The following is a 23,637-nucleotide window of genomic DNA, read 5'->3' as shown; positions in this document are numbered from 1 at the left end:
AATATTTGCTAGGTGCACTTTAATAATACCTTGACTTTAAAGATTGTAAGAAATACACATATTTCAAAAGGTTTGACAAAATACAGTAAATGGTTTTGCTCCATATGCAGGAGCATTGTCAGTTTAACCAGTTTAGGAAATCCAATAATTGAAAACTGCATACAGACAATGAGCTATAACATGCTTGGTAGCCTCTCCTGTTCTGACAGAGGTTACTATAAATCCAGAATATGTATCCACTGTAACGTGGACATAGGACTGTTTGCCAAATGAAGGCATATGAGTAACATCCATTTGCCAAAGTTGTCCTGGTAGGGGTCCTTGAGGGTTAACTCCAAATGAAGGGGCAATTTGTAGTATAGGACCCCTTGGACAGGATTTCCCCATCTGCCATGCTGCTTCCCAAGAAAGTTGAAACTGTCCGCACAGGGCTGCAGCGTTCTGGTGATGAAAAGTATGAAACTGAATTGCTCGATCTGTCATGGTTGCTCCAAATAATTGTCTTTTGGGTAGCTTGATCAACAAGGGCATTCCTAGACCCTGGCCAGTTGGCTCAGTGGTAGAGCATTGGCCTGGCATGCAGGGGTCCCAGGTTTGATTCCCGGCCAGGGCACACAGGAGAAGCGCCCATCTGCTTCTCCACCCCTCCCCTTCTCCTTCCTTTCTGTCTCTCTCTTCCCCTCCCGCAGCCAAGGCTCCATTGGAGTAAAGCTGGCCTGGGCACTGAGGACTGCTCTGTGGCCTCTGCCTCAGGTGCTAGAATGGCTCTGGTTGCAACAGAGCAACACCCCAGATGGCAGCGCATCCCCTCCTGGTAGGCGTGCTGGGTGGATCCCAGTCGGGCGCATGTGGGAGTCTGTCTGACTGCCTCCCCATTTCCAACTTCAGAAAATAAAGAAATAAAGAAATAAAAGAAAAAAAGGGCATTCCCTTGTGCTAAAGCTCCAGGGAGCATGGAGTGAGCTCGAGTATGTCCTATAAAACATAGAGCTCTATGTTGACATACAAATCTTTGAAGAAGGAGGAACTGCTGAAATAGTTCATCATCATTTGTCCCTAAGACAGCAGTCTTTATAGTGGAAACACCATAAGTAAATATTTGCTGTTTGTATATAGATTAAAGAGGGAATATGGCAAATGCTGAAAAGCCATGATAATGGCATATAAATCTAGACTTAAGCTGATTTTAAGTTGAAAGTTTCAGTATAAAGTTGTCCATTGATTTGCAAGAGCGATTTGCCATTTAGTGAAAGTTTCCCAGACCCATTGTTGTTAATCCTTTGAAGAAAGGAACAACAATAATTTTGAGAGTCAAAACCTATAAGCTGTAAGGGTTGTCTATGCCCCTTGATAATCAAGGAGGTAACAAGATCAAAATATGGAGGTGTATTCCATGGGCTATTAGATGGTTCAATGTGCCCAAGCTGTAACTTCTCTTGTACCCATTGAGCAGCTGCCCCAAGTTTCTCCTGAGAAAGGGGCCATTGGTCTACCCATACAGGATTATCTGATTTCCAAGTAATTGGGTCTGCACAATGCATTATTGAGGTAGCAGGAGCTACCAAGGCCCCTATGCTAAATTTTGATATTCTAATCCACACCTTCTGGTACTGGGTGCCACTTCTATGGGGGTGAGAATTCCTCGCTGTTCTTTCCCTAGTCCCTTGGTGGGCCAAAAATCCCTGATCAAGCATCTGAGTACTGACTAAATCATTAGGGCTGACAAGCAACACTCCCATATTTTTCACAACATCTCTACCTCACAAATTAATTGGCCATCCAGGGAGCACATAAGGCTTAAAAAATCCAAAACGACCTTCTTAATCTTCCCAATGTAGAAAACTAGAACTTTGTTGAGGGGACTTACTCTGCCCTATACCTGGTAATTCTGTGGCTGCTGCATGAGTGGGCCAGGAAGGAGGCCAATGTAGCTTAGCAATAACAGATACATCAGCTCCAGTATCTAAAAGTCCTTTAAATTTATGCTTATGTATCGTAGTTCCATTTCAGGGCATTTCTGACCTATTTTTTAAAAAAGTCCAATTGGCAAAATCAGAGGAGCCAAATCACCAATTTGATTGGGGCCACTTTTGCAGGATGTGGCCTGAGAAGCAGAATTAGCATACTTATACTATTCTTCTAACTGCTTGAAGTAACCATGAGACACATTTTTTTTTAATTAATTTTGATGGGGTGACATTGATAAAATTGTCTTCCGTTACCTTTTAACTGGTTTTCTTTGTGCCTGTCCCCTCCCCCAACCCCCTCCCTCTCCTCCCCCCTACCCCGTAACCCCAACACTGTTGTCCATGTCTCTGAGTCTCATTTTTATGTCCCACCTATGTATGGAATCATATAGTACTTAGTTTTTTCTGATTTCCTTATTTCGCTCAGTATAATGTTATCAAGGTCCATCCATGTTGTTGTAAAAGATCCGATGTCATCATTTCTTATGGCTGAGTAGTATTCCATAGTATATATGTACCAAAGCTTTTTAATCCACTCGTCCTCTGACGGACACTTGGGCTGTTTCCAGATCTTTGCTATTGTGAACAATGCTGCCATAAACATGGGGGTGCATTTCTTCTTTTCAAACTGTGCTATGGTATTCTTGGGGTATATTCCTAACAGTGGTATAGCTGGGTCAAAAGGCAGTTCAATTTTTAATTTCTTGAGAAATCTCCATACTGTTTTCCACAGTGGCTGCACCAGTCTGCATTCCCACCAGCAGTGCAGGAGGGTTCCCTTTTCTCCATATCCTCGCCAGCACTTATTCTATGTTGTTTTATTGATGGGTGCCATTCTGACTGGTGTGAGGTGATATCTTATTGTGGTTTGAATTTGCATTTCTCTAATAATTAGTGATGTTGAGCATTTTTTCATATGCCTGTTGGCCATCTGTATGTCCTCTTTGGAGAAGGTGTCTATTCATTTCTTTCGCCCATTTTTTGATTGGATTGTTTGTATTCCTGGTATTGAGTTTTACAAGTTCTTTATAAATTTTGGTTATTAACCCCTTATCAGACGCATTGTCAAATATATTCTCCGATTGTGTAGTTTGTCTTTTTTTTTTTTTTTTTGTATTTCTCTGAAGCTGGAAACAGGGAGGCAGTCAGACAGACTCCCACATGCGCCTGACCGGGATCCACCCGGCACGCCCACCAGGGGAGCGATGCTCTGCCCATCCGGGGTGTCGCTCTGTTGCGGCCAGAGCCACTCTAGCTCCTGGGGCAGAGGCCAAGGAGCCATCCCCAGTGCCCGGGCCATCTTTTGCTCCAATGGAGCCTCGGCTGCCGGAGGGGAAGAGAGAGACAGAAAGGAAGGAGAGGGGGAGGGGTGGAGAAGCAGATGGGCACCTCTCCTGTGTGCCCTGGCTGGGAATCGAACCCAGGACTCCCACACGTCAGGCCGACTCTCTACCACTGAGCCAACTTGCCATGGCCATGTAGTTTGTCTTTTTATTCTGTTCTTATTGTCTTTAGCTGTGCAGAAGCTTTTTAGTTTGATAAATGTCATTTGTTTATCCTGTCTTTTATTTACTTGCCTGTGGAGACATATCGGCAAATATATTGCTACGAGAGATGTCTGAGAGCTTACTGCCTATGTTTTCTTCTAAGATGCTATGGTTTTACAGCTTACATTTAAGTCTTTGATCCATTTTGACTTTATTTTTGTGAATGATGTAAGTTGGTGTTCTAGTTTCATTTTTGTGCAGGTAGCTGTCCAATTTTCCCAACACCATTTGTTGAAGAGGCTGTCTTTACTCCAATGTATGCTCTTACCTCCTTTGTTAAATATCAGTTATTCATAAAAGTGTTGGTTTATTTCTGGATTCTCAGTTCTGTTCCATTGATCTATATGCCTGTTCTTATGCCAGTACCAGGCTCTTTTGAGTACAATGGCCTTGTAGTATAACTTGATATCAGGAGGTGTGATACCTCCCACTTTATTCTTCTTTTTTAAGATTGCTGAGGCTAGGACTTCCAGAACTATGTTGAATAAGAGTGGTGAAAGGGGGCACCCCTGCCTTGTTCCTGATCTTAAGGGGATTGCTTTTAATTTTTGCCCATTGAGTATGATATTGGCTGTGGGTTTGTCATAGATGGCCTTTATCATGTTGAGGTATGTTCCCTGTATTCCCACTTTGCTGAGAGTTTTGATCATGAATGGGTGCTGGATTTTATCAAATTTTTTTCTGCATCTTTTGAAATTATCATGTGGTTTTTCTCCTTCCCTTTGTTTAAGTGATGAATCACATTGATTGATTTGCAAATATTGTACCAGCCTTGCCTCCCAAGAATAAATCCCACTTGATCATGCTGTATGACTTTTTTCATAGATTGCTGGATCCGGTTTGCTAATATTTTGTTGAGGATTTTTGCATCTAAATTCATCAGGGATATTGACCTATAATTTTCTTTCTTTGTGTTGTCTTTGCCTGGTTTTGGATCAGAATTATGCTCGCCTCATAAAAGGAGCTTGGAAGTCTTCCTTCCTCTTGAATTTTTTGAAATAGCTTGAGAAGGATAAGAGTTAGTTCTTCTTTGAATATTTGGTAGAATTCACTTGTGAAGCCATCAGGCCCAGGACTTTATTTGGGGGGGAGTTTATTGATAATTGTTTCAATCTCATTTGTTGTAATTGGTCTGTTTAGGTTTTCTGATTCTTCCAGATTAATTTTTGGAAGGTTATATGTTTCAAGGAATTTGTCCATTTCATCTAGTTGTCTAGTTTTTTGGCATACAGTTCTTCATAGTATTTTCTTAAATATTTTGTATTTCTGTTGTGTCAGTTGTTATTTCTCCACTCTCGTTTCTAATTTTATTTATTTGAGTCCTCTCTCTTTTTTTCTTGGTGAGTCTGGTTAAAGGTTCATTGATCTTGTTTATCTTTTCAAAGAACCAGCTCCTGGTTTCATTGATCCTCTGTATTGTTTCATTAGCCTCTATGTCATTTATTTCTGTGCTGATCTTTATTATTTCCTTCCTTCTACTACCTCTGGGCTTTACTTGCTGTTCTTTTTCTAGTTCTTTTAGATGTAGGGTCAAGTTGTTTATTTGAGCTTTTTCTAGCTTCTTGAGGTATGCCTGTAATGCTATGAACTTCCCTCTCAGGACTGCTTTTGCTGTGTCCCATAAATTTTGAGTTGATGTATGCTCATTATTGCTTGTTTCTAGGAATTTTTAAATTTCTCCTTTAATCTCATTGTTTACCCATTCATTATTTAATATCATGCTATTTAGTTTCCAAGTGTTTGAGTATTTTTGAGTTTTTCTGTTGTGGTTGATTTCTAGTTTCAGGCCATTGTGATCAGAGAAAGTGCTCGATATGATTTCAATCTTCTTAAATTTGTTCAGACCACTTTTGTGCCCTAACATGTGATCTATTCTAGAGAATGTACTATGAGCGCTTGAAAAGAATTTATATTCTGCTGTTTTAGGGTGAAAGGTTCTAAAGATATCTATTAAATCGAGTTGATCTAATATGTCCTTTAAGTCTCCTGTTTCTTTGTTAATTTTCTTTCTTGAGGATCTATCTAATGATGTTAATGGGGTATTGAAATCCCCTACTATTATAGTATTGCTGTTGATCTCGTCCTTTAAATCCATCAAAGTCTGCTTTATATATTTAGGTGCTCCTATATTCAGTGCGTAGATATTTATAACGGTTATATCTTCCTTTTGGATTGCTCCCTTTATCATTATGTAGTGACCTTCTTTATCTCTAACTACAGTCTTTGTTTTAAAGTCCATTTTGTCTGATATAAGTATTGCTACCCAGCTTTTTTTTCATTTCCATTGCGTGAAATATTTTTTTTTTCTATCCTTTTATCTTCAGGCTGTGTGCATCTTTTGATTTAAGGTGTGTCTCTTGTAGCCAGCATATGTATGGTTCCTGTTTTCTTATCCACACAGCTATCCTATATCTTTTGATCAGATCATTTAATCCATTTACATTTAAGATTATTATTTATATGTAATTTTTTATTGCCATTTTATTCTTTAAAACTATATTCCTCTTTTGCTATATTCTTTTTTCTCCTTTGATCTGTTTACAACAGGCCCCTTAGCATTTCTTGCAGCCTTAGTTTGGTTGTAGTGAATTCCTTGAGGTTGTTTTTTTTTTTTTTGTCTGTAAAGCTTTTTATTTCTCCTTCAATTTTAAATGATAGCCTTGCTTGATAAAGTAGTCTTGGTTGTAGGTTCTTGTTCTTCATTACTTTGAATATTTCTTGCCATTCCCTTCTGGCCTCAAGTGTTTCTGTTGAGAAGTCAGAAGTCATCCCTATGGGGGCTCCTTTGTAGGTGATAGTCTTTTTTTCTCTAGCAGCTTTTAATATTTTCTCTTTATCACTTAGCTTTGGTATTTTAATTATGATGTGTCTTGGTGTTGATTTTTTTAGGTTTCTCCTTAATGGAGTTCTCTGTGCTTCCTGAACATATGAGATGTTTTCTTGCCTTAATTGAGGGAAGTTTTCAGCTATGATATGCTTGAACAAAGTCTCTATCCCTTGTTCTTTCTATTCTTCTTCAGGAACTCCTATGATGCGGATGTTATTTCTCTTCATGTTGTCACAGAGCTCTCTTAGAGTTTCCTCAGACTTTTTGAGTCTCTTTTCTATTTTCTGCTCTGCTTCCATGCCTTTGTTTATCATGTCCTCTAACTCGCTGGTTTGATTCTCCTCTTCATCCATCCTGCTTTTATTTCCTTCCATTGTGTTCTTTATTTCAGATATTGTATTTGTCATTTCTGACTGATTTTTTTTATTATTTCAATTTACTTTTTTATATTTGCCATCTCTTTATTTAGGTGTTTGTAATGACCATCTATTTTTGTTCTAATATCTTTGAGCATCCTAACACTCGTTACTTTAAACTCTGGATCTGGTAATTTGGTTATATGATTCATTTAGGTCCTTTTCTTGGGATTTCTCTTGGTTCATTTGTGTTGCATTTCTTTGCCTTCGCATTTTCTCTGTGTAAACGAAGGTTTTGGTGACCAGAGTCCACTGGGTGTGGCCTCTGTGTTCCTTAGGTATGGTTTGTCTGCAGGCCCGCCACCCCCTCTTCTGTTCCTGCCTAGTGCTTTTGGGTTTGGGCATTGCTGGTGCCTGCCCACTGGGGCTGTTGCTGTGGTTTCCACCTCTCCTTCACAGAAGTGGCTGTGATCACCTGCTTGGGTGCACAAGCCTTGGTAGCCTTGGCCTTTGCCCTGCCCCCATGGGTGGTGTTATGCTCGGCCCTGGGGGCAGTGGCAGCACCTTTGCTCAGCTGCCGCTCTCCGCCTTTTTCTGGGCTTTCGCCCTGCCCTTGCAGGAGGAGCCCACTCGTGACACGGCTGCAAGCCCTGGCTCCACAGGCCATGTGGGACTGCGTGCCCACACTCAGTAGCAGGATTCTGCGTGTTCTGGGCTTTTGGCTCCACACCTGTGGGAGGAGCTGGCTCCCAAGTCAGGCCACAAGCCTCAGTTCCACGGGTAGGGCAAGGCTGTGTTTCGTTGTCCTTGCTCAAGGGCTGGTCTCCACCCCTTTCGGGGTTCCTGCCCTTCTCCCACAGGCTGGATTACAGGTTGCCGACAGCTGGGCTTGACTGCTTTTGCCTGCCTACTCCTCCCCAGCCGGGCAAGACTGAGCTCACACCTGGGCCCAGTGGTGGCCAGTAGGCTTCCACCCCTGCCGACAGAACTGTGCCTCTGCGTCCCACCTCTGCCCGCCCTCCTGCGAACCCTCAGTTGTGTGGGGTGCAGGCACTGCAGCTCAGACCCTAAGAGTCACTACTGGAGACCCGAAAGCTCCCTCCTTCTAAGCAACTCTGCTCTGAGTGCTGCGGGGGAGCTTGTTTGGCTGCTCTCCTGCTTCCCTTTGCTGGTATTGCTGTTTCCGGGGGAAATATTCACTTCAGATTTGGGGAATGACTCATTCCAGGGGTTAGGGTGGCTGTCTCCCAAAATGTTTCTCCCTCTGCCTCCTAGATTACACTCTCTTCCTGCTACTCTGATATTCTCCTCTCTCCCTGTCCCTTGGAGCCCCCGGTGAGTGGTTGTGAGAGAGGTTTTCTGTGCTGTCCCTTTAAGAAGGATCCTGGGTTTGAGAAATCAGTCTCTTTCTCACAAACAGTATCCTGACTTGTTTCCAGCTAAATACTGTCCTTATGCCTCTTCTGGGCTCTGGGGCTGCAGGCTGTGGCTTTGTTCCGGGGCTCAGGACCCTCCCGTCTCTGCTAAACTCACTTTCCACCACATGAGTCTCTCCCGGCTGCCGTTCTCTCTGGGGAGCTGGGCAGCCCTCTTGGTGTTTCTGCTTTTCCTACCAGTCTCGGTGTGGTTTCTAAAGTGTTCCTTGGTTGAAGAGTCCTCTTAGTTTAGTCCAAAGTTGGTTTTTCCAGATGATCGGTGCTGTGTTTTATCAAATGCATTTTCTGCATCTATTGATAGTATCATGTGATTTTATGCTGTCTTTTATTTATGTGTTGAATCACATTGATTGATTTGCAAATATTGTACCAGCCTTGTCTCCCCAGAATAAATCCCACCTGATCTTGATGTATGATTTTTTTCATGTATTGCTGGATCCGGTTTTCTAATATTTTGTTGAGAATTTTAGCATCTAAATTCATCAGGGATATAGGTCTATAGTTTTCTTTCTTTGTAGTGTCTTTACCTGGTTTTAAAATCAGAATTATGGTTGCCTCATAAAAGGAGTTTGTAAATCTTCCCTCCTCTTAAATTTTTTGAAATAACTTGAGAAGGATAGAAATTAGTTCTTCTTTGAATATTTGGTAAAATTCGCCTGTGAAGCTATCTGACCCAGGATTTTCGTTTGCTGGGAGTTTTTGATAACTATTTCAATTTTCAATCTCATTTGATAAAATCGATCTGTTTAGGTTTTCTGATTCTTCTATGACATTGGAATTTTGAAAGGAATTGCATTAAATTTGTATATAGCTTTGGGTAATATGGCCATTTTAACGATATTTATTTTTCCTATTCATGAACAAGGGGTATTTTTCCATTTTTTGTGTCTTTTTTTATTTCTTTTAATAATGCTTTATGGTTGTCATCATATAGTTTCTTCACATTCTTTGTTATGTTTATTCCTAGATATTTTATTTTATTTTTGTTGTAACTCTAAAAGGGATTTTTTTTAGTTTATTTTCTGAAGTTTTATTGTTGGCATTGGCATATAAAAGACAATAGACTTCTGTACATTAATTTTTTATCCTTTACTGTATTGGTTTATTGCTCTTAGTAGCCTTTCTGTGAAATCTTTGAGGTTTTCCGTATACAGGATCATGTCATCTGCAAAAAGTGAAACCTTTACTTCTTCTTTCTCAATATAAATTCCTTTTATTTCTTTCTCTTGTCTGATTACTCTGGCTAGAACTTCCAGCACTATATTGAATAGAAGTGGAGAGAGTGGGCAACCTTGTCTATTTCCTGATTTTAGAGAAAGTTTTCAGTTTTTTACCATTTAATATAATGTTAGCTGATGATTTGTCCTAAATAGCCTTTCTTATGTTGAGATATGTTTCTTCTATACCCATTTTGTTAAGTTTTTTAAACATAAAATAATGTTGCATTTTATTGAATGCCTTTTCTGCATGTATTGATAAGACCATATGGTTTTTGTTCTTTGTTTTCTTAATATGGTATATTATGTTAAGTGTTTTACATATGTTGAACCATATTTGTGTTTCTAAGATGAATCCCACTTGATCACAGTGAGTTATTTTTTTAATGTGTTGTTGAATTCTATTTACTAGTATTTGTTTAGGATTTTTGCATCTATATTCATTGCAAATATTGGTCTGTAGATTTCTTTTTTTGTGTTGTCCTTGCCAGGTTTTCCTAGGAGGGTTATGTTGGCCTCATAAAATGTGTTTGGAAGTATTGCTTCTTCTTCAATTTTTTGGAAGACTTTGAGAAGGATAGGAACCAAATCTTCTTTGAATGGTTGGTAGAATTTGCTAGTATAGCTGTCTGGACCCAGACTTTTGTTTTAGGAAAGTTTTTGGTAGTTGTCTTTATTTTCTCCCTGCTCATGGGTTTGTTTAGGCTTTCTACTTCTTTGTAATTCAGTCTAGGAAGATTGTATTGTTCTAGGAATTTATCCATTCCTTCTAAATTGTTAAACTTGGTGGCATATAGTTTTTCATAGTATTCTACAATAATCCCTTGTATATCTATGATAATTTCTCCTCTTTCATTCTGGATTTTGTTTATATGAGTCTTTTCTCTTTTTTCCTTAGTGAGTCTTGACAGGAGTTTGACAATTTTTTTGATCTTTTCAAAGAACCAGCTCTTTGTTTTATTAATTTTTTCTATAAGTTTTCTGTTCTTTATTTCATTTATTTCTGCTCTAATTTTTATTATTTTCTTTCTTCTGATGGTTTTGGGTTGCCTTTGTTCTTCTTTTTTTAGTTCCTTAAGATGTGTTGTTAAATTGTTTACTTGAGCTGTCTCTTATTTTTTCATATAAGCCTATAGTGATATGAACTTCCCTCTTATTACTGGTTTCACTGCATCTCAAAGATTCTGATATGTCATGTTGTTATTTTCATTTGTCTGTATATATCTTTTGATTTCTGCTTTTATTTCTTCTTTGAACCAGTCAGTTTTTAGAAGTATGCTGTTTAATTTCCACATTTTTGTGAGTTTCAAATTTTTATAGTAAAAAAATATGCTTGGTATATTTGTAAAGAACAATTTTAGTTCAATGCTTATGCTATGTAATTTCTTTTTCACTCTTGAGCCTTCCTTTTATGAATAGAAATGTTTATATTTTGATGCCTTTTACTCCTAGAGTTAACTCCTATTGCTTTTTCCCTAAGATATCCTAGCCAATGAGTTTGAACTTTTAAAATGGAGAGAATAGAAATTTGGAACATATTAAAATAATAAAAACTTATACAACCTCACCAGGTGGTAGCGCAGTGGATAGATCATCAGACTGGGACACAGAGGACCCAGGTTCGAAACCCCCATGTCACCGGCTTGAGTGCAGGCTCATCTGGTTTGAGCAAGGCTCATCAAATTGAGCTAAAGGTTGCTGGCTTAAGCAAGGGGTCACTCGGCCTGCTGTAGCCCCCCTGATCAAGGCACATATGTGGTAGTAATCAATGAACATCTAAGGTGCCACAACGAAGAATTGATGCTTCTCATCTCTTTTCCTTCCTGTCTGTCTGTCCTTATCTGTCCTTTTCTCTATCTCTGTCTCTGTCACACACATACACACACACACACACACACACACACACACAAGAATTAGTTATACAGAAGATTGTTTTTCCACACCATTCTAGGGAAAGGAAATAATAAAAATTTAACTTGGGTTGAGGAGAAGAAAAACTTTTTTGATAGAGCTAACTATTTAATTAGAATGGGTTAATATTAGGAGCATTCTTGGCAATTCTTTTCAATTTACAATAGTTGAACATCTCCAATAACAGTAAGCCTGTAATTTTTTTAAAACACCATTATTAAAATATTCCTATGTTTCTTTTTGGCTATTGTAAAATTTCTAGTTTCTTTTACTTTTCTTCATAGATTTTTATAGTTAGACTGTTCAATCATTATAGATTTAATGAAGACTTTCTGAATTTTATTTTATTTTTTAACTTAAAGATTTTATTAAATGTATTGGGGTGACATTGGATAATAAGATTATATAAGTATCAATTGTAGATTTCTATAATAAATCATTGTATATTACATTGTGTGTTCACCACCTAAAGTTAAGTCTCCTTCTGTCACTATGTATTTAATGCTCTTTACCCTCTTCTATCTACTTCTACCTCCTTCCTGTGTGGTAACAAACTATAAATTTTTAAATGGTAGAAATCAGAAGAGGGTCTTTTAGAAAATGATTCTTTTAGACCTTGTGTAAAATATTTGTTTATATGGTTTCTCTTGGACCTTGATTAAATGACAGAGCTACTTAGCTAGCATGTTTAGGAGTAAAGTCTGCAAGTATTTTTGTAATATATGGATATTGCTGTTTTGGATTTTATTGTAGTACTTCTTTATGGTCATCTTTGCTGAACTCTTTCCTTGTGATTTCTGGCTGTTTCATGATTTTCAATAGGGTCTTTTTATACTGTAGTCACTGGCTTATAAGGCAGCTTCTTCCTTGGAATTTCTAATTGCCAGAATGCCGTGATGTGTAAATCTGTTGAGCAGACTTATTGTTCTGTCCCCCAGGCTAGTGATAGAAAAGTTAAAATGTAATGGATCTGAGACTGATCTTCAGGGCCAACATTTAAGTGTAAAATTTGAATCTAGCTTCCCATTGGTGGTAGAACATAGCTGTTAAGAGCACTGTATTTGTCAAGCTTTGGGCAAGCTATGTGGTAGCTCTTAATGGACAATTTAAATGAAGATGCCCTATAAATGTCATGTCCTTGTGCTGTTACCAAAACATCATAAGGCAGAGTAATATAAAGGCTTTGAGAGACAGACATAGGATTTAAAAGCAGGTTCTGCCACTTACTAGCTGAGAGATTGTGGAGAAAGCTAGTTAGCATTTTTTTTTATTAAATTTAATGCAGTGACATTGATAAATCAGGGTACATATGTTGAGAGAAAATATCTCTAGATTATTTTGACATTTGATTGTGCTGTATACCCCTCCCGCAAAGTTAAATTGTCTTCTGTCACCTTCTATCTGGTTTTCTTTGTGCCCCTCCCCTCCCCTAACCCCTCTCTCCTTCTTCACCCCCTCCCCCAACCCCCCCGCCCCTGTTGCCATCACATTCTTGTTCATGTCTCTGAGTCTCGTTTTTATGTCCCTTCTATGTATGGATTCATCTCAGTTTTTTTTTCTGATTTACTTATTTCACTCCGTATAATATTATCAAGGTCCATCCATGTTATTGTAAATGATCCGATGTCATCATTTCTTATGGCTGAGTAGTATTCCATAGTATATATGTACCAAAGTTTTTTAATCCACTCGTCCTCTGACGGACACTTGGTCTGTTTCCAGATCTTCGCTATTGTGAACAATGCTGCCACAAACATGCGGGTGCATTTCTCCTTTTCGAGCCGTTCTATGGTGTCCTTGGGGTATATTTCTAAAAGTGGGATAGCTGGGTCAAAAGGCGGTTCGATTTTCAGTTTTTTGAGGAATCTCCATACTGTTTTCCACAGTGGCTGCACCAGTCTGCATTCCCACCAGCAGTGCAGGAGGGTCCCCTTTTCTCCACATCCTCGCCAGCACTTATTCTGTGTTGTTTTGTTGATAAGCGCCATTCTGACTGGTGTAAGGTGATATCTCATTGTGGTTTTAATTTGCATTTCTCTAATGATTAGTGATGTTGAGCATTTTTTCATATGCCTATTGGCCATCTGTATGTCCTCTTTGGAGAAGTGTCTATTCATCTCTTTTGCCCATTTTTGGATTGGGTTGTTTGTCTTCCTGGTGTTGAGTTTTACAAGTTCTTTATAAATTTTGGTTATTAACCCCTTATCAGACGTATTGTCAAATATGTTCTCCCATTGTGTAGTTTGTCTTTTTATTCTGTTCTTGTTGTCTTTAGCTGTGCAAAATGTTTTTAGTTTAATATATTCCCATTTGTTTATCTTGTCTTTTATTTCGCTTCCCCGTGGAGATAAATCAGCAAATATATTGCTCCGAGAGATGTCGGAGAGCTTACTGCCTATGTTTTCTTCTAAGATGCTTATGGTTTCACGGCCTACATTCAAGTCTTTTATCCATTTTGAGTTTATTTTTGTGAGTGGTGTAAGCTGGTGATCTAGTTTCATTTTTTTGCAGGTAGCTGTCCAATTTTCCCAACACCATTTGTTAAAGAGGCTGTCTTTACTCCATTGTATTTCCTTACCTCCTTTGTCAAATATCAGTTGTCCATAGAATTGTGGGTTTATTTCTGGGTTCTCTGTTCTATTCCATTGATCTATATGCCTGTTCTTATGCCAGTACCAGGCTGTTTTGAGTACAATGGCCTTGTAGTATAACTTGATATCAGGAAGTGTGATACCTCCCACTTTATTCTTCTTTTTTAAGATTGCTGAGGCTATTCGTGTCCTTTTTTGGTTCCATATAAATTTTTGGAATATGTGTTCTATATCTTTGAAGTATGTGATTGGTATTTTAATTGGTATTGCATTGAATTTATAAATTGCTTTGGGTAATATAGACATTTTAATGATGTTTATTCTTCCTAACCATGAGCACGGTATATGCTTCCACTTGTTTGTATCTTCCTTGATTTCTTTTATCAATGTTTTGTAATTTTCCGAGTACAAGTCTTTAGTCTCCTTGGTTAAGTTTACTCCTAGGTACTTTATTTTTTTGGTTGTAATTGTGAAGGGGATTGTTTCCTTAATTTCTCTTTCTGACTGTTCATTGTTGGTGTATAAAAATGCTTCTGATTTCTGAGTATTGATTTTATATCCTGCCACTTTGCTGAATTTATTTATCAGGTCCAGTAGTTTTTTGACTGAGACTTTAGGGTTTTCTATATACAATATCATATCATCTGCAAATAATGATAGTTTTACTTCTTCTTTTCCAACTTGAATGCCTTTTATTTCTTCTTCTTGTCTGATTGCTGTGGCTAGGACTTCCAGGACTATGTTAAATAAGAGTGGTGAAAGGGGGCACCCCTGCCTTGTTCCTGATCTTAAGGGTATTGCTTTTAATTTTTGCCCATTGAGTATGATGTTGGCTGTGGGTTTCTCATAGATGGCTTTTATCATGTTGAGGTATGTTCCCTGTATTCCCACTTTGCTGAGAGTTTTGATCATGAATGGGTGCTGGATTTTATCAAATGCTTTTTCTGCATCTATTGAAATTATCATATGGTTTTTCTCCTTCTTTTTGTTTATGTGATGAATCACATTGATTGATTTACGAATATTGTACCAGCCTTGCCTCCCCAGAATAAATCCCACTTGATCATGGTGTATGATTTTTTCCATATATTGTTGGATCCGGTTTGCTAATATTTTGTTGAGGATTTTAGCATCTATATTCATCAGAGATATTGGCCTATAATTTTCTTTCTTTGTGTGGTCTTTGCCTGGTTTTGGAATCAGAATTATGCTCGCCTCATAAAAGGAGTTTGGAAGTCTTTCTTCCTCTTGAATTTTTTGAAATAGTTTGAGAAGGATAGGAGTTAGTTCTTCTTTGAATATTTGGTAGAATTCCGTTGTGAAGCCATCGGGCCCCGGACTTTTCTTTGTTGGGAGTTTTTTGATAACTGTTTCGATCTCCTTTGGCGTAATTGGTCTGTTTAAGTTTTCTGATTCTTCCAGATTGATTTTTGGAAGATTGTACGTTTCAAGGAATTTGTCCATTTCATCTAGGTTGTCTAGTTTTTTGGCATACAGTTCTTCATAGTATTTTCTTACAATATTTTGTATTTCTGTTGTGTCAGTTGTTATTTCTCCTCTCTCATTTCTAATTTTATTTATTTGAGTCCTCTCTCTCTTTTTCTTGGTGAGTCTACTTAAAGGTGCATCAATCTTGTTTACCTTTTCAAAGAACCAGCTCCTAGTTTCATTGATTCTCTGTATTGTTTCTTTAGCCTCTATGTCATTTATTTCTGCTCTGATCTTTATTATTTCCTTCCTTCTACTACATTTGGGCTTTACTTGCTGTTCTTTTTCTAATTCTTTTAGATGCAGGGTTAAGTTGTTTATTTGAGCTTTTTCTAGCTTCTGAAAGTGTGCCTGTAGTGCTATGAACTTCCCTCTCAGCACTGCTTTCGCTGTGTCCCATAAATTTTGAGTTGTTGTATGCTCATTGTCATTCGTTTCTAGGAATTTCTTTATTTCTTCTTTGATCTCATTCTTAATCCATTCATTATTTAACACCCTGCTATTTAGTTTTCATGTGTTTGAGAATTTTTGAGCTTTTCTGCTGTGATTCATTTCTAGTTTCATGCCGTTGTGATCAGAGAAAGTGCTTGATATGATTTCACTCTTCTTAAATTTGTTGAGAGCACTTTTGTGCCCTAACATGTGGTCTATCCTAGAGAATGTACCATGAGCACTTGAAAAGAATGTATATTCTGCTGCTTTAGGGTGAAAGGTTCTGAAGATATCTATTAAATCAAGTTGATCTAGTGTTTCCAATAAGTCTGCTGTTTCTTTGTTAATTTTCTTTCTTGAGGATCTATCTAGTGATGTTAGTGGGGTATTGAAATCCCCTACTATTATAGTATTGCTGTTGATCTCGCCCTTTAAATCCATCAAAGTCTGTTTTATATATTTGGGTGCTCCTATATTAGGTGCATAGATATTTATAATAGTTATATCTTCCTGTTGGATTACTCCCTTTATCATTATGTAGTGGCCTTCTTTATCTCTTACTATATCCTTTGTTTTAAAGTCCAATTTGTCTGATATAAGTATTGCTACCCCAGCTTTTTTTTCATTTCCTTTTGCATGAAACAGTTTTTTCCATCCTTTTACCTTCAATCTGTGTGTGTCTTTTGTTCTAAGGTGTGTCTCTTGTAGACAACATATGTATGGGTTCTGTTTTCTTATCCACGCAGCTACCCTATGTCTTTTGATTGGATCATTTAATCCATTTACATTTAAGGTTATTATTGATATGTAGTTGTTTATTGCCATTTTCTTCTTTAAAGGTGTATTCCTTTTTCTTTTTTTTTTTCTGTATTCTTTTCCCACTTTATCTGTTTACACCAGGCCCCTTAATATTTCCTGCAGCATTGGTTTGGTTGTAATGAATTCCTTGAGTTGTTTTTTGTCTGGGAAGCTTTTTATTTCTCCTTCAATTTTAAACGATAGCCTTGCTGGATAAAGTAGTCTTGGTTGTAGGTTCTTGTTCTGCATTACTTTGAATATTTCTTGCCATTCCCTTCTGGCCTCAAGTGTTTCTGTTGAGAAGTCACATGTCATCCTTATGGGGGCTCCTTTGTAGGTGATAACTTTTTTTTCTCTTGCAGCTTTTAATATTTTCTCTTTATCGCTTAGCTTTGGTATTTTAATTATGATGTGTCTTGGTGTAGGTTTCTTTGGGTTTCTCTTTAATGGAGTCCTCTGTGCTTCTTGGATTTGTGAGAGTTTCTCTTGCATTAATTTAGGGAAGTTTTCAGCTATGATATGATTGAACAAAGTCTCTATCCCTTGTTCTTTTTCTTCTTCTTCAGGGACCCCTATGATGCGGATGTTATTTCTCTTCATGTTGTCACAGAGCTCTCTAAGAGTTTCCTCTGACTTTTTGAGTCTTTTTTCTCTTTTCTTCTCTGCTTTCATGCCTTCATTCCAGTTGTCTTCTAACTCGCTGATTCGATCCTCTGCTCTATCTATCCTGTTTTTAATTCCTTCCATTGTGGTCTTTATTTCTGATATTGTATTTGTCGTCTCCAACTGATTCTTTTTTATACTTGCTATTTCTTTATTTAGGTTTTCAAACTGCCCCTCCATTGTTGTTCTAAGATCCCTAAGCATCCTTACAATCATTATTTTGAACTCCGCATCTGGAAGTTTGATTATTTCCATATCACTCAGTTCATCTCTCGAAAGTGTCTCTTGTGGTTTCATTTGGATTGCACTCCTTTGTTTTCTCATCTTCTTCTTCTTCTTTTTTTTTATTTGTAGAGTTGATTGAGTCTAGGCTTGGTGTTGTCTGCCTCCAGTTTTCAGTTGTGTTGTTTTTAGGTCTTCGTGGGTTGGTATCAGCTATTATTTGTAATCCACTTTTGGATTTGGGCAGCTTTGAAGTCTTGATTTGTTTGTTTTCTTAACAGGTGATAGTCTTGTTAACTGATCTCAGCAGGGGGCTTCCTTGAAACTGTATCCAGGAATGCTGTGGGTGTAACCTGAGACGCTGAAGGTCTCTTCCACCAACTAATCTCACTGGGGGCAGGGTTTTTTCTCTCAGCTTCAGTAGGGGGAGGTGTATCTCCGATCTCCATGGAGACCTGAGTTACTACCCCTCCTCCCCACTTCTTGTTTTCAGCTGTGTCTTGTTGTGCTGATTGGAGCTGGATAGATGTCCGGAGATCTCTGATCCGGAAGCACTTCAGCTCTGTTTTGTGAAAGGTTCAGTCCCTCCCCCAGTTATGGCCGCCTCCAGCACGAATGAGTCAGCTTTTTTATTTTGTTTCTTGCATACCTTAGCCCCTCACAGTCTGTCCCTCTCCCTGTCTTTTCCACTTGGGAGATAAGCTGGTCTTTTCAACCCACCTTGCTCCCTGGTCGCCAGGTAAGTGGCTGTGAGCAGTAGTTTCTGCTCTTTTTCCTCTGTGAAATCCTCTCTGGGCTCTCAGCCTCACCCCCCTCCTTCCCTTCCTGTAAGCAGAGGAGATTCAGGCACTCCTTACCAGGATTATTGTGGCTTCCTCTTTGCTCCTTGGTTTTTGAGAGCTGTTCTTGCAGTTCAGTGTTGGTTTTTCATGCTGATTTTTTCTAAATTGATTTATATTCCAGTTTGGTGTTGAGAGCTGGGTGTCTGTGCATCCGCCTACTCCGCTGCCATCTTCTCTCTCTCTGTCTATTTTCTTGAAAAAATTTTCTGAGATGTCTTCTGAATCAATTATTTCCTGTTCCCATTAACCTGCGCCGGTCACTCTCCATCCCTCGGCCTCACTGGGCATCAACTTCCCCGCGGAAAAATGAGGTGGATGGCGACCAGTTCTAATCCTTCCACCGGTGGTTCTAATCGTCCCGGATGCTTGATCCAGGAGTTCCCAGGTGACTCTAGTTAGCATTTTTAAGCTTCAATTTCCTTACCCATAAAACAAATAATGATAACAACAAATTTTCATGATTAATTACTTTATAAAGTGCTTGGCATATCTAAGAGACTGCTATTTGATGACTACTCCACTCATAATGAGTTTCTGGGTATGAACTTCAAGCTTGAGCCCTTCCTCAAAACTGTGTGGTTTGGGGCACATGAATTTTTTTCAGTTTGTTAATAAATCTGTTGTTGCAAACAAAATAAAAATTTCTTTAGAGTCAAGAGCAATTACACATATTGTCTAGCAGCGATTAAAATGCAAAGCTATGAAAATTATTTTCTTGTACCCATTTTCTTCTTAGAAACTTAACTTCTTAGAACTTAACAGCTTATCTCACTACAATTTTATTCTTATATTTTCCAAAAAACAAAAATGACATGTGTAGTTCTGCCATTTGTGAATTCATCCCTCTTCAGTTTTTGGTATGTGAGATTTGCACAATCACTTTTATTATTCCCACACACATTTTTCAGTCTAGACCTCCTTCCAGGTGATGGACCAGTCATTTACTATGTGTCCTGGGTGAGGAATCAGGTCTAAAAGGTCTAGGCCATTACCATATAACTAGACCATTATATAATAAATTTGTCCATAACCAACACTTTAACATATTGTTATCATCCTCTCTATTTCAGGCATGACTTGTCCTTGTATCTAAGTCAGTAGTCTCTCATTCATGGGCAGTTTGATCTACTCTAGGCCATTAGTAAAGGTGTTAAATAAGGACTTCCATGATGGCAAAGCTCCCTCCCCCACCATTGGCTTAGTTAAAAAGACCTGGAATGGTAAAAAGAATACTTTATCATGGTAAATTAGCCCCTTTTAGTGAATTATAAAAATTGTGAGTCCAGGAAGTGTAAAACATGTCACATGTTTGGTATTTAATGATGAGTTTGTCCCAGAGACAATGGAAATATTTGTATGCAAAAAGCTAAAAAATATGATTTGATCTGGACTTTGAGATTCTTTCAGTGGATTCAAGAAGATTGAAAATCACAAACAAAGGATGTTGGAATAACACAGTATCCTGCTTAAGTTCATTCTTCTTTGGTTTTCTAAGTTATGAGAGAGACATTAATCAGAGCTGTTGGGGGTACTTTCAGATAAATTTTTATTTAACATATTTATTAATGACTTACAGTGTCAGTTTGCAACCTCTAGGAAATTAATAGATCTAGGCATTGATAATTAATGGCTGATAACATTACAAAAAGACAACCAGATATTGTGTACTTCCTGATGGAAGAACATACCACCACTTATGAAATAGTCTTGTCAAAATGAGAAAGCCTGAATCTGATTAAATGTCTAGATCTTATTACCCATTTACAGGAAATACAAAGACAGAAAACAAATTAAATAACCCTATGAAGATGCAATCAGCAAAATTCAGATTGTGGGGAGTCTACAGGACAATCCATTGTCTTCACAATAAAAAGGAGGAAAAAAGAAATACAGGGGATACCTGCAGAATTAAATAGATTTAAGGGACAGATTATTCAATTATGGTATGTTGACTTTATTAAAATACTAGTTTAAATAAAAAGAAATGGTTAAAAAAGGATTTATGGTATAAATAGAAATTTGACCACTGACTGAGAGTTTGATGATCTTAAGGAATTATTAATTTTTAGGGTATAATGATAGTGTTGTATTTGTTTTCTTAATGAGTCCTTATCATTTGGACATGCATATTAAGATATTTACTGCTGAGGTCATCTCATGTATGTGGTTTATTGCACATTAGTATGGAAGGGGAAGAAGTGAGTCAGGGTATAGATGAAAGGAGAATGGTAATTGTTAATGTTGGGTAATAAGGACTTATAACATTCTCCTTATTTTTGTATCCATTTACTTTTTCCATAATAACAAGAAAGTCAAACCAAGGTTTTAATATTAATGTTAAATAGGAATTTAATATTAATTTTTAAAATTAAAAAACAAATATGCTGAAGCTATATAAAAAGAAATAGATGTATGATAATAAGTATGAAATGCTGTGATAAGCACTGCATTTACGTTAAGTTCAATATTCTATATATGCTTAGACAAAGAGGTGGATTAATTTACTGAAAGAGTTTCAACAAAACTTGAAAGACATTGCTCAAGGTTCAGAAATTGGTAATTAGCAGAGGCTGGTTCTGAACCCAAGTCTTTGTGCCTTAAGATTCATAATTTTAACCCTCAAATGATATGACTATTGTGTCCAGGTGTAAGAGAAAGGAAGAATGAAAAGAAAACCAAGCCTTATTTTTTGGTTGATGTCTTTGTGCCAGGCACCTTACTTTAAACATTGTGTAATTATTAACTCTAGTGTACAGATGGTAAAACTGAGGCTGAGAAAAAGAAAATAACTTTCTCAGAGTCACATAGTCACTAAGTAAAGGATCCGGGATATTCATTTAATTCAATCTGATGTCAGAACATCTTTGAGCCACTTTCAGAACAGTGGAAAGAAAAATATGTGTAAACAGGAAACAATAATTAGCATGATCATATGTGGTCCTTGACATTTCCATGTATGTGCTTTAAAGGGTGAGGGAGGATCCTATCTTTATTTTAATAAACTAGGGATCTTCAAACTTCTGTTTTAGCCTAGTCCTTGTAGCAAATGCTTTTGGTGTACCACATTACATGACTTGTGGTAGACAGTTTCCATATACATTGACAAAGGTTCACTCCAAGTGTCAGTCACTTTTATTTGTTTTCAGGAACTTAGCTTATACCAGGCTGCAATCTGAAATGTGTGTGTCTGGGCTGAGTTACCACTGGGTTGGGGGTAGAGAAGGACTGTTCATCAATGGGAGGTGGCAGACATAGATAAATTCCTCAGGTTTCCATCTTTTGTAAGAACAATTCCAATTACAAGGTATATTTGATAGTTCTTTAGAGGGTCCCTAGCAGGACTGAACTTGAGTTGCCCACAGAAGTAACCAGTTCAACAATGCATTAGTTTTTCCATCTTCCTAGTCTCATGTTCTCTGTTTCTTTATTCTTGCTTCCAGGATCACCTACCAGATGTATCCCTATACCAAGGTTTTTGGCTTAGCTCTGCTTCTGATGCAACTTGAACAACTCTCAGTAAAAAAAAAAAAAAATACAACAAAACTGAGTAAAATCTTAATATATGTATATTTATTTATTTATAAACTATTCCCATAATTACTTCATTATATATACTATAAAATATACACTAAGAAATTCTGAAATGGTGAAATAAACAAAAATAAACAAAATCTTATACATAATTTCAAAACTTATATTTTTAATTTATTTGTCATAGTATACATAATGTGGTAGCATAATCATATTTAACAAAATTTATAAGGCTGCATTTATTAAGGCTGTATACTCTTCATATTTTACTGATGAGCTGCACATAGAAAAAAGTTGGACTATCACTGCTCTAGATTGTCTGTGGTCATTCTATTTTTTACAGGAGACATTATTTTGGGGGGAATGTTTTAGGTTCACAGCAGTGTTATGCAGAAAATTCAGAGTTTTCATATACCTCCTGCTTCCACAATCCTACAGCTCTCCCCCAACAACATTTTTCACCAGAGTGGTACATTTATTACAGCGAACCTACATCAACACATCATTTCCAAAGTTCATAGTATACATTAGGGTTCCTTCTTGGTTATGTACATTCTATGGGTTTGGACAAATGTAAAATAAGTGCATCCACCATTATAGTATCATATAGACTAGTTTCACTGCTCTTCCCTCTCCTTCAAATCTTCTGTGCTCCATTTGTTCATTCTTCCCTCTCCTCAGCCTCTGGCAATGACTAATTTTTTTTGTCTTACCTAAAAATGTCATATAATGAGAATCATACAGTATATAACCTACTCAGATTGACTTTCAGTAGTATGCATATTTTTTCATGGCTTGGTAGTTTATTTCTTTTTAGCACTGAATATTATTCCAGTGTCTGGATGTGTCACAGTTTATCCATTAACCTACTGAAGAACATCTTGGTTGCTTACAAATTTGGGAAATTATGAGTAAGGGCAGTTGATACAAACATCTGTATGCAGATTTTTGTGTGGACATAAGTTTTCAATACTTTTGGGAAATATTTCAGAAAACACAATTGTTGCATCATATAGTAAACTATGTTTACTCTTGTAAGAAACTGCCAGATTTTAAGGCTGATGCAGTGCCTTAGGAGGCTAACACAGAAGGGTAAAGTAAGTCTCCATAAAACCCTAAGAAGAGATGGGTAAAACTCCTCTTTGGATCCTGTCTGGAATCACAGTTAAAAGAAGAAAGAAGAAAGAAGAAAGGAAAGAAGAAAAAAAGAAAGAAAGAAACTGCCAGAGTGTCCTCTAAAATTGCTGTATCATTTTGCATTCCCACCCACAATGAAGGACAATTCATGTTGCTCCACATCCTCACCAGCATTTGTTGTTGTGGTGGTGTTGTTGGTGTTTTGAATTTTCACCATTCTAATAAGTGTGTAATGGTTATCTCTCTATTGTTTTCATTTGCAATTTCCTAATGATATACAATGTTAAGCAATTTGGGGGGGTATACTTATTTGCCATTTGTGCATGTTATTTGGTGAGATTTCTGTTCAGATATTTTGCCCATTTTTAATCAGGTTGTTTGTTATTGTTGAGTTTTAAGAGTTCTTTATATATTTTGGGTAACAGTCTTTTATCAGACATGCAAATATTTTCCCACAGTGTGTTGCTTGTATTTTCATTGTTTTAACAGTATCTTTCACAAAATAGGTTTTATATTTAATAAAATCCAGCTTATCAATTATTATTTTCATGGACTGTACCTTTGATATTATACCTAAAAAGTAGTTGCCAAACCTGAGGTCATCTGGATTTTCTCTATGCCATCTGATAGGATTTTGATAGTTTTGCATTTTACATTTAGGTCTATGATCCA

General features: G+C 37.4%; 1 non-coding gene across 1 annotated transcript; it reads left to right on the top strand.

The window, feature by feature from the left end:
• The first annotated feature begins 22,870 nt into the window (after positions 1 to 22,870).
• On the top strand, positions 22,871 to 22,995 carry LOC136318047 (small nucleolar RNA SNORA26). The gene has a single exon (XR_010728013.1). It is a non-coding gene; the product is annotated as a small nucleolar RNA SNORA26 (small nucleolar RNA).
• Positions 22,996 to 23,637: the final 642 nt, after the last annotated feature.

Source organism: Saccopteryx bilineata, chromosome X (assembly GCF_036850765.1).
Source record: "Saccopteryx bilineata isolate mSacBil1 chromosome X, mSacBil1_pri_phased_curated, whole genome shotgun sequence".
Classification (NCBI taxonomy): domain Eukaryota; kingdom Metazoa; phylum Chordata; class Mammalia; order Chiroptera; family Emballonuridae; genus Saccopteryx; species Saccopteryx bilineata.
Note: the sequence above shows the minus strand (reverse complement) of the source record. Positions and strands in the feature narration are given on the sequence as shown.